The following is a 12,402-nucleotide window of genomic DNA, read 5'->3' as shown; positions in this document are numbered from 1 at the left end:
AAATTCATCGATTCTAATGAGAATGCACTATCGAAGTAAAGCACTGCGGTTTTACATAATTTCTGAGTAAACTTTTCGTACGAATTCAAATAATTCTTGCATTTAATCTTGTATTCCAAATCAAGATTTAACTTGAAATTAACGTAGATAAATACTGTCAGAATTAGATTTTTGTAGAGTAGTTTACGTGAGATGAGATTACGTGGGGTCACGTGATATGAAATGGCGAATCAGGATGTTGTACCATTAAAGCATAGTAACTCAAATTTTTCAGAATTCTTGGGTGGCTGATGAACTTTCCTTTTATCATTTCGAAACTTACGAAGTTTTACAATTACATACAATTCACAAAATTTAAATGAGGCCTAGTGATTTTTTCCGCATCTGACACAAGTAGGTTGATTCGTTTTCAGATGTTTACATGTATATTGTGAGATCATCTTGGCCACAAATTAAGCATCTTGGAAAGTTGTTGCAAAAGAGTTGACCATGGCCAAAACGCTGTCATCTGAAACACATAGTTGTAGCTGTGATATTTATGCAAGTGCAAGATCACGAAAATGAGCAGAATCAAAAGTAATGATAATTTTGTCTCCGGTGAGAGTACTAGTAAAATATATGACACCATGTTTTAAAAATATTTCTTTAACTTCTTTCCAGGTTACCTCCGGTCTAGGGCAAATGATGAGTGGCAGTCGTTTCTTTTTACAGTCCGCATCTGAAGAAGCTCAAGAGAAGTAAGCTCGCATTTAAATGTCTTTTTACAAATTTATGGTCTTTTTACAAAATTTTAAACGATATTAAATAGTTTATGCCTTCAAAAATTTAAAAAAAAAAAAAAAAAAAAAAAATTAGAACTAACATTTGTTAACATTTTTTATGTGTATTTATGTGTATAATGGGTGTTGTCGCCAATAAAGTCTGCTTGGCGAGACTTACGCCGGCGAAACGGAAACGTACCAATTATCTTTACGCTGTTGAAGATTGGTGCACTAATTGGCGTGAAAAAATTAATGCTAACAAATTGCAAGTATGAATCTTCAGCAAAACCAAGGGACACATTGTTTTTAAAGAACTATTCCTTTTTCAAGAACCTGTTGCTTTGGTCACAAAGGTTAAATATTTAGGCATTTTAAATCAAAGACTCACTTCGTCCAACCACATTAAAAGTGTCAAAAAGCAAGGCCATTGGTATCATGTGCAGATTTCTCCCTGTTATCGAAAAATACTCTAAGCTTGCGCACCAAGAGGCATATCTACACCACCTGCATTCGACTAATACTATGCTATGCAGCTCCTGCTTGGAATACGGTTACTCAAAATCTACTTCATCAACTGCAAGTTGTACAGAATAAATTTTTGTGTATTATTACTGACTCCCATTGTCTTATTCGTAATGAACTTTTGAACAGATATTTAAAACTTGAGACAATTCCAGAATATATCAAAAGATCCAACGATAAATTCTTTACCAAAGCCGTGTAATGTGACTTTGTAAATTATTCTCAAGTTTTTAATTATGAAATTCTCTATTCGAGAATAAAAGTATTCATGGAGTACAAACACTAGGATTTAATGGACTGTAGCTTTATTTTCTTTTACTTCTGTTTGGATGGACATTCTTGCCATCGCATACGTGCACCTCCCAGATCGCAATCAAACGAAAAACATTCCCTCTACTTCATATCAAGAGCAGAACCATTGTCGCACACATTCTAAAAAGAAATCTAAACTAACTTTCAGAAAGGTTTTGCGGGAAATAACAACCAAAGAAATAATTTTAAGTACATTACAATGCAATACATGTAAGATAAGCCACCGCTCTGCCTCAAATAAGCAAAGCAGTTTCATTAAAAAGAATAATTAATAATCAGAAGTGATTTGCACCAATATGTAATTTAAAATGACATATAGGGCAAGACTATATGAGAAAACTAGTGTGTAACAAATTGGTTATATTTCTTTGTCATAGCTATAATCTCAAACTGAAAATGCATTTTAAACTTTCCACGCCATCATCGAATGGAAATAAGCAAAACAGTTACATTAAAAAAGTTCACGAATATTGCGATATTCTGCACCCAATGCCAATGATTGCCAATGATTTGAAAATTACGGAGTTCCTATGGTTCAAAACCATTTACCTCCTCATCAGAATTACTAAAAGCGAGCAGAAATAGGAAAAAATTTTGCATAAGTGAATTACTTGATGCACACTAGAGGGAGCCACTGGCTCAAGAAAGTTTAAGGATAGAGATGAGAAAATAAAAACTTAAGTATCATAATGTTTTTTATAAGTTTTAGGTTTTATAATTTTTTTTGTATTTTATATTTTATACTTTTTTTGGTTTTTATAAATTTTTTATACACAATACAACACTAAAGCAAAAAGCGGAGAGGAAAGAGTTTAAGATTAATAGGCTCATTGGCATGTGGCTTGTGTAGGATAGTGCAAATAATAAATATGAACGCGTTGAAAATATTCATAGGCAGATTTTAAAAATCTGCGGGAGATGTGATTCTATGCGAACAGATTGATAACTTTGCTAGAAGATCTTGATTGCAGGTAGTGATGGTGATAAAGCAATTATATGGCAGCTCGCTGAAGAGACGTCCAGAGAGGGCGTGTCTAGCCCTTTTAGATGGTGGGTAGATACCGAACTCTCGGCCAATCACAGCTCAAGGATCAAGGAAGTGCAATTTACGGAGTTCATAGGCAATTACGCCTTTACCTCCACATCTTCAAAGGAAATTTAATCATCCGAAAGAGGGTATTGTCAAATAGGGTAAAAATTTTGATAAGCCGAATGACTTGGAGTAAGTGCCTTCACACTGAGTCAAAAAAAGGCAAAAAACTCAGAAGGTCTTAATTTTGCGCCGAAAAAGGGCCAGAATAATTTAGATAGGGGCAGCCATAAAAATTTTGACTAGAAATATAAAAGGTGAAGTTTCCTTGAACCTTGATAATCATTTTCTTGGCATACGTCAGATGAAGGGCACGCAGGGGAATTCCGATGCGCGCTCTTCGAGGTGGGGGGAGGGGGGAACCTGTTTACAGGTCGAAAAAGTGGTTCTGTCAGTGATCAGCTGGGAGGGAGAAGTTTCATTTTATTTTTGACCGCTAGTCATTGCGGTTTTTAAAAGCCAAAAAGGACGCTGTTAAGCGCCTAAGAAAGTTCCTTCTTAAAAGAAGAGAGAAGTTAAAATTTAAAGAATATTTTTCAGTTTTAGAGGGAACTTTTTCAGTTTTATTTTAGTTGAAAGATGATAGTAAGTTAAAGCAGTCCTATTTGACTGTGATGTTTCTTGTTAAAGAAACGTTAAAGAGGTTCCTCGAGTTAATGCCGTGTGCATTAAAGAACTTTAGAGGCGGGGGGGGGGGTTAAGGAACGAGAGGTAATTATTCACGTGGTTATCGGTGTGCTCATATCTAGCCCGTTTAAAAGGCAGAGCCGAATATTCCCTATTGAGTACCGCTCTGGGTCTCTTTCGGGAAGAAGCAACTGCAGGATCGTATACGGGTAGCATATGAAGCACAGGATTAGCGACACGTTGAATATTTTTGAAAAATTTTTCCGAAAGTCGCTGTATATAGCGATTAATGGGCATAGTTTTGAGGTCGTTATGAATCTCTTCGTTCCGTACATACCACGGAGCTTTTAGAATTTGCCGAAACATTTTAGATTGAAAAATTTGGACATGTTTTCTGTTAGTCAGTGCGCATGGGCCCCATACGGGACACGCATACGTAAGAACCGGCCTAATCATTGATTTGTAGAGCAAGATTTTGTTATCAGTTGACAGGTCGCTATGACTAGCTAAGAGGGGGCGTAGGGCGGTCTTGACAGCTGTCGCACCCGCTATGATTTTGCGGATGTGAGGCTGCCAAGTTAATTTTGAGTCTAGTAAAACACCTAGATATTTGTAAGAAGAGACCCAGGGAATAGGTTCACCGAAGAGCATTAAATTGGGTAAATTTGGGATATTTCTTCGGATGAACATGGTGGCAGCACATTTTGCGACATTAATTTTAATTTTATACAGACCGAGGCAGAGTTCTAAGGTCGAAAGGTAACTCTGCAATTGTGAGATTACCTAGAGGGTGTTGGAGTGTTGAGAAACGATGGCTGTATCGTCTGCGTATAATGCAAGATCGATATTTGGGGCCTTAGGAATATCATTTACATAAAGGTTAAAGATTGCGGGGGCGAGGAGACTTCCTTGAGCCACCCCAGCATAGATTGGGCGGGGAGAGGAGAATTCGTGGTTAACTCGCACGCGGAAACTGCGTCCGGTCAAGTACGAGTTAATAATTTTAGTGAGATGAGCCGAAAAACCAAGCCGCATGAGCTTGTAAATAATCCCGTCATGCCAAGTCCTGTCAAAGGCTTTGGCAACGTCTAGATAGACAATTCCAGTTCTCTCTCGCTTACGAAAGCCTTCATGAATGAATTCCACTACACGGAGTAACTGGTGTACCGTGGAGTGTTTAGGTCGGAAGCCGAATTGTTCCGGGATTAGTAAATTTTGATCCCGACAGAATTCATTCAGGCGATTAAGTAAGACAAATTCATAGATCTTAGAGAGAGAAGATAACAGACTGATGGGTCTGTAATTGACGGGCAGGTTTAAATTTTGTCCCGGTTTTGGAATGGGAACGACTGCTGCAATTTTCCAACAGTCGGGGAAATAGCTTCTCCTGAGCATTAAATTTATGAGGACCGTGATCCATACGATAAACATAGGGGGGGAAGTTTTTGATCATGCGATTCGAAATAGAATCTATGCCAGGTGCCTTGTCAGGTTTCAGTTTGTCAATGAAAACCATGACTTCAGAAGGGTCCGTCGGCCTGAGTTCTGGTGTGGTAGGTTGTGATAGAAAATCTTTAACCCGTGCTTGTATGCGCCCCTGTGTAACCGGACGGTTACAGTAGGAGTCGTGGTTTGTTGTGAATTGAGTTGCAAGGCTGTCAGCTATGACATTTGCCTTTTCTGAGTCAGTGTAGGCCATCTGCGCGCCATCGGCCGTTTGAAGGGGCGGAATGTGTGTTTTATGTTTGCGTAATCGGGCGGCTGCGCGCCAAATCGATTTGTCTTCAGTCGTTAGGGACTCAATGAATGTTTTCCACTACGCTTGTTTTAATAAGCGGGTTTCGGTCCTTATCTCGTTCTGTATCTTGCGAAATTGGGCACGGATATTGGGATCTCGTGACCTTTGCCAAATTCTTCGCAAGTAATTTCGCTGCTTAATTTTGAATTTAGTCTCAGGTGGGAGCCTAGCACCTGGGTGTTTACGTGGCTTTGAAGCCGCAGCTCTCGCTTCTTTCAGTAAAGACTCCAAACTTTTGATATGCCTGTCAAAGTCCGAATTGCTGGAAATTTTGATGGGAGGGAGTGAGGTTTTTTCCAAAATAAATCTAAAGTCGTCCCAATTTGTTGAGACTTGCTCCTCTAATTTTGAGTATCGGTTTTGAATATCTAGGGATATCAAAACGGGGTAGTGATCAGAGTCCAATTCCTGAATCACTTTTATCTCATGCCGAAAGAATATGTTATAAAAGGCAGCCAGATCAAGAACTGCAGGGGACCCTCTATGAGGGTAAAAGGTCGGGAGGGTAGGAGCAATGATCTGTACATGGTTACTCTGGCACCATGAATTTAGACTAATACCATACCTGTTCCTGTTAGAACAAAACCATGCGGTATGGCGTGAATTTAGATCACCAGCAATTATTAGGTGATTTGAAATATTCAAAATTTTATCAAAATCACTGACAGGAAAAGCTGGCCTTCCACGTGCTGTAGACAGTGGAGGTAAATAAGCTGAGACTATTGTCAGCGGGGAGGAATTTTGAAGGAAAATTTTGATGATTGTCGCTTCCAAAAAATTTAAATCAGGGTTCGGTATCATGTGGTGCTTTAACGAACGCTTCACATAGATACAAGTGCCGCCACAGGGATTTCTGTCCTGTGACACCCTGTCAGTACAATAAATGTCATAATTCCCAATTTTGGGAGTATTCCCTGGGGTAAGGTGAGTCTCTTGGACTAAAAACACGTCAATATCGTGCTCTACAACAAAATCGCGAACTTCGTGAATTTTTGAAGTTAAACCATTGGCATTCCATGTGCAAATGGTCAGTTCTCTGATGGTGTTTGAACTGTTATTTATACAATTGAATTTTATGCCGTTGTTAAAGGTTCATCACTGAAAAAACAGAAGACATGGGTCTAAAAAAGCCTAATTAGGTTGAAAGCTCAACATAGCTTTCATAAATATAAAATGCCCTCATTAAAGCATCTGCTTGCCTGAGTTTAGGCATTGCTTTTTTGAAGGCAAGGAGCAGAATATGCTTGTCTACCGCTGGGTCGCGGGAGATTTCAATTAAGCATTTTAGTGTAGATGAGAAGACGTCGTCTGAATCATTGCTACACTCTGCTGGGGCTGACACTGCTGGGGCTGCAGGGGCTTCTGCAACCGGCAGTCTTGGATTCGTGGATTTGAATCCCTGCTCGGTGGTGTTCTTCACCATCTGTGCATAAGATGGTGAACTGACGTTGCTCGGGGGAGCAGGCATGGGACGTCTTGTCTCAGCGTTTGCTGGGGGTTTAGAAGAACCCTGAGGGGGGGGGGCTGTTTGAGAAGCTTCTCTAGTCCTAGGCGCGGAATTTTTACCGCGAGCCCGTTTGTTGCCTGGGTATCGGGGACAAGATTTGTACGATGCTGGGTGATCTCCACCGCAGTTGCAGCAAGTGGCTGGTACATCTAATCCTTTGGTACACTCACGTGCCCAATGGGGTCCAGAGCATCTGACACAACGGATTGGAAGAGTGCAGAGTTCCGAAGAATGGAAAAAGCCCTGGCACCGAAAGCATTGAGTAGGGCCCTTGCGGCCGCGGTAACGCTCAATGCTGATCTCTGTGCCCCACATGTCAGTGACGGCAAACAGATGATCGAGGAAGGGGTGTGGGATAACTTGTAAATATACAAGTGGCATTGGGTGTCTGGAGTCAGGCTGAGTAAGCCGAACGATGCGATGCACTTTAAATCCCATCGCCTCAACTTCCTCTTTGATATCCCCGATTTCAGTTTCAACAGGGAGGCCTCTGATAACAATTTTGACTGGCCGGTCCTGCTTTAAGTCGAAAGTTTTGAACTGGATGCCGGCTTGCTTCATCCAGCGGGTAACCTCCCTGAACTCCAGCTCTGTCTGAACAAAAATTTTGAGATAAGGTCCAGTCAGTATGCTCCGTAAGTTTGGGGCAATTTCTCTCATGAAAGACACTTGCGTCTTCCAGTTTTTGCTGCTTTTGAGATGTATTGCCGGAATCTCAGACTGCGGTGCGGGGGGGAACGTTCCGTGCCTGCTCGGAATTAACTCCCTCACTATTACTAGCAGTAACAATTTCTGCTTCATTAGAAGGCTCATTGATTAAAGAATTTTTGATTTTCTCGTACTTGTTAGTACTCCTCTCCTTTTTAGGAGTAGCATTTTTTTCAGCGGCTGTCAATTTAGAATTTGGAATAGAGCTATTTTTATCTTTAGCGTTCAAAGCCAAATCGTCTATTGTAAGATCCACAATAGGCGCCTTCCCTTGCTTTCGAGCCGCGGGGGTGATAAACCCGTCTGAGTCTATTGTCTGGGTCTTTCGCTTCCGCGATGACGTAGACTGGACTGGTTTCCCCCGCACCTCGTGCGTGGGAATAGATGCCTCGTGCTTACAAGGATCTTCTGCGGATTGAGCGGCGGCCATCTTGGCTAAGCGCTCGCTCTCCAATATATTTAAAAATTCCTCTCTAGTTGAGGGAAGATGAAAAATTGGAACATCTAGAGCATTAGCAATGTCATTAATCTTGTGAAAAAGTGACTTACCCGCCCGGTCGAGTTGATCGTATCCATTAGTGTCCAACGGAGAAGGAGTTCGCTTCATGAAGCTCTTCTGCCTCTGGATAGCTTCAAACTGTTGCTTCAGATCGTAAAACTGTATTACGAGGTTCATGCGCTCGTCATCTGGCGACGCCGATTGCACAGAGGGAGCATGATCCCTGGTCTCACTCATTTCTTCATCAATAACCACATTATTTTCGCATAAATTCGGAGAATTGCCCTGCGTTGGCGGGAGCTCGTTACACGAGCGACCGTCACCCTCGCTGTCCATCCTCGGAATCCCCAATCACAGCTCTCGGTCTCTTCTGTGAGCTGCGAATAGCAGGATCGTATGCTGGCATCTGTTGAAGTGCTCGATTATCAATCTGTTCAATTTTAAGGAATAAATTTTGACTATGTTTTTTGATAAGGTTATCAACAGGTTTAATGTTAAGGTCCGAATGAATTACATCTGTACGGACGTACCAAGCTGCGTTTAGGGCCATACGTAAGGTTTTACTTTGAAAAGATTGAAGTTTTTTCACATGAGTTTTTGCAGCAGTACCCCAGATTGTACATGCATACATAAAGACAGGTCTTATAATGGATGTATAGAGAAGGATTTTGTTTTTAATTGACAGATTGCTCTTTCGAGCTAAAAATGGGTAAAGTTGGGCTCTGGCACCTTTTGCTTTGTTGAGAACATTTTCAATGTGAAGGCGCCAGGTTAATTTTGAATCAAGTACAACTCCTAGGTACTTGTAAGAGTTTGACCAGGGAACATAGTCATCAAAGAATTTAATATTAATGGAAGGGTACGGGAGGGGGCTACGTTTGAATATCATAGCAGCACATTTAGCAACATTAATTTTTATTTTCCAAGTGATGAGCCAGTGCTCAAGGCTAGAGAGATAACTCTGAATGATTTGGACCAAGTTTTCAAGGCGTTTGTGTTGAGCTAGGATGGCCGTATCATCTGCATAAAGTGCAAGAGAGATACTAGGTGATTTTGGTATGTCATTTATGAAAATGTTGAACAAAATTGGGCCTAAAAGTGACCCTTGGGGGACGCCGCTTAGTATAGGACGGGGTGTCGAAATGAAAGAATTAACTCGAAGAGAGTAAAAGATCTATTAGTGAGGTACGAATTAATTATATGAATTAAATGGGCCGAAACGTCAAGTCGTATGAGCTTGATAATAATTCCTATATGCCAAGTCCTATCAAATGCTTTGGCTATGTCAAGAAATAAAGCGCCAGTAAGCATTTTGTTACGAAACCCTTCGTGAATGAACTCCACTGTCCTCAGCAACTGGTGCGTGGTGCAGTGTTTTGCTCGAAATCCAAATTGTTCATCAATCAGAACGTTGTGATTTCGGAGAAAATCATTCAGGCGTTTAAGTAACACAAACTCGTATATCTTAGATAACGAGGATAGGAGGCTGATAGGTCTATAATTTTGAGGGTTAGAAAGGCTTTGGCCTGGTTTTGGAATAGGCACAATAAGTGCTTGTTTCCAGCTTTGAGGAAAATAGCAATGCTGTATCATAAAATTTATAAGCATTACTAAGAAAAATAGATAATTGGTGGGTAAATTTTTAATCATACGATTAGAAATAGAGTCCATACCAGGGGCTTTTTTGGGTTTGAGCTTGGTAATGTATTCACTTACCTCGCTCATGGATGCATAGTGTATTTCTCTCGCGAAAGGCGAGGAGAGGAAACGTTCAACATCTTGTGGGAAAGAACTTGCGCTGTTCGCAAAAATTCCTTCATTATGTGGTGTAAATTGAGTTTGGAGAGAATCCGCAATTAATTCGGATTTCTCAGCGTCTGTTTGAGCCACCGCTGCGTCCGTAGCTAAGGACGGAATGTTAGATTTGTGTTTGCGTAGGCGGGCTGATGCGCGCCAAAGACCGTTACCATTGGTTGTTAGGGACTGAATGTAATTCGTGTATTGTGATTGTAAGAAATGGTCACATGATGCCTTGATCTCATTTTGGAGAGCACGGAGTTGAATTTTTAATCCAGGATTTCTATTTCTTTGCCAAAGTCTCCGTACTTTATTCTTTTCTTTAATTTTGAGTTTAATTTCTTGAGGTAATTTACGAAAATTGGGTCTAAGGGTGGGTTTTGATACTTCCTTGTAAGTATCTGTTAAAAGGGTCGTTAAATGATCAACTGCCGAGTCTATATCATGGCTGGATTTAATTTCAAGGGAGGGCAAATTTTTACTTTTAAGTTTGAAACCAAAATTGTCCCAGTTTGTAGAGACGAGTGCCGGAGAATTTTGATTAAAAGTAGTACAGTTAAGGTCTATGATTACGGGGTTGTGATCTGAAGATAAACAGTTTTCAACAGTCACGTGATATCCAAAAGGGATGTTTCGAAAGAGTGCCAAATCAATGAATGAAGGGGCACCCCGTGAACCATATCTAGTAGGGGAATCCGGCGCAATAATTTTAATTTGGGCGCCCATATTCTGCACACATCTCTAAACTTAAATTACATATACAGCAAGACTATATGAGAAAACCAGTGACTAACAAATTGGTTATATTTTTTGTCATAATAATTATAATCTCAAACTGTAAATGCATTTTTAAATATCGATGGCGTCATCGAATGGAAACCTGTTTCCATGTCAAGCGCATTTCATGAAGAAACGTGAAATAGTTTTAATAATTTTAAGATCGCAATAAGAATTAAATTCCAAAGTACTTGAGTGAACAACGTGTATAAGCTGCATTAATTTGTTTAAAAAGCTAGTAAAGGGTTATTGCAGATTTTTCATGAAACGTTATAAGAGATAAATGGTGATATTGATCAAAAGCAATGAACAACAATATAATATAATTTTAGAAACAGAGGCAACGTTTTTGTGAGATTTCCTACCTGACCGAGTCTCTTTTAATATTTTAATATTAATCACTACAAGTCTGACATAATTTAAGTGACTCAAATAGGCATGGAAAATTGATTCACAATGTGAAAACTTGATCTGCATTTTCTCAGAAAGTTTTGTTTTTCCTTATATCTTATTTTTTTTTAAACAACATGTCTGTAATCAATATGCGAACCAATTTAATACTGGAAAAACACTGAAAGTTCAATCATCATTATACAAGCTAAAGAAAAATAAAATATAATTGTGAAAATAAAGTACACTAACAACGACAATAGAATGAGTCATATAAGTAATCAAACCTGTAGCCTCATATCTTTATATAATTGAATAAGGTATAAATTTTCAGATGCATTACTCATGTTCATTTTTAATGGTAATCAATGTAATGTGGAAGAGGACTCAAAACCATTAAAAATCCTAAAATTTTTACAAATGATTGTAATAATATTTAATATCATAATAATGCGAATTAACGGCATTATTATGATATTAAATATTATGACATGTGTTGGCTCGTCGTGAAAATTTCACCAAGGGCCTCTAGATTAAGACCACTAGCTTTTAGTCTTCGTGTTTTTTCGTCATATGAAATGCTAATTTTTAAGAAAGTGTCAGTCTAATATGTTGTATGATAGGCTCGGAAATCACATTCTGTTTTTAACCTCAGATAGCAGAAAATGTAAGGGAGGTCTAATTACAAACAACGTTCGCTTGAGTTGGGTAAACCTTTTTACAATGAGAAAAAAGCCTGTGAAACCATGAACACACACAATAACGAGTTAAAATTCAAAATTACCCTAACCTTTTGAAATATTAGTCAAATTAACAACTACTAAATGTAATTACAAAGTAAGTTTAGTAAAAATCCAAATAAAGCCATTCGATCCTTTGATGCTTGGTCGGTATTACTGGCCTGCAGCAGGTGAAGTGATCCCTGCTCTTGCCAGTTATTGAAAGAGTCCCTTTAAGAGAAATGAGTCCCATTAAGGCCTGACTTGTGATACAACCGTAAAGAATATTCTCCAAAAGAGATAAGTATCTGACGGTAAGAGAGATTGAAGGGTTTTGCTTCTAAAAATTGAAGACCGGGTAGGTCTGGAGACTGCTCAGTGTCGATGCTGGTATTCTCCCAGAAATTATACATTTGAAAAGACACAATATCATTCTAAGTAGTAAAAGCACTATGGAAATTAAGCCATTCCCCTGTGGTTTATAACCAAAAACATGACACAAATCCAAAACGATGACAGGTAATAAAAGAAGTATGTCAAGGATAAGGTTGTTTACGCTTGTATTTAAGTTTCAAATACTTATAAATGAAAAGCTCCACTAAAAGTTTAACTTATTGTAGGTTTTAATTTTAATTTTTTAACGCAAGGTTTCACCCGGAAATAAACGAATGTTTTTGTTGTTTAAAAAGCTCAGGGACTTAAATCAATAACGATATGCTTCGAAGAGATTTTAATCTGCATGACAAGATTTACACTTTTAATTTACTAAATGAATGCTTAGCATTTATTCGTCAACAAATGGGCAGATCCGCCTTCTAATAGACTTCACTCGCAGGCAACCGAAGTAAACGTTCTACTTAGACTTCACTTCTTTGGAGAAGTAATGGGTCGCATA

Source organism: Stegodyphus dumicola, chromosome 7, assembly GCF_044657685.1.
Source record: "Stegodyphus dumicola isolate Sdum_Otavi_A_Nest chromosome 7, ASM4465768v1".
NCBI classification, from domain to species: Eukaryota; Metazoa; Arthropoda; class Arachnida; order Araneae; family Eresidae; genus Stegodyphus; species Stegodyphus dumicola.
This window is presented reverse-complemented; position numbering follows the sequence as displayed.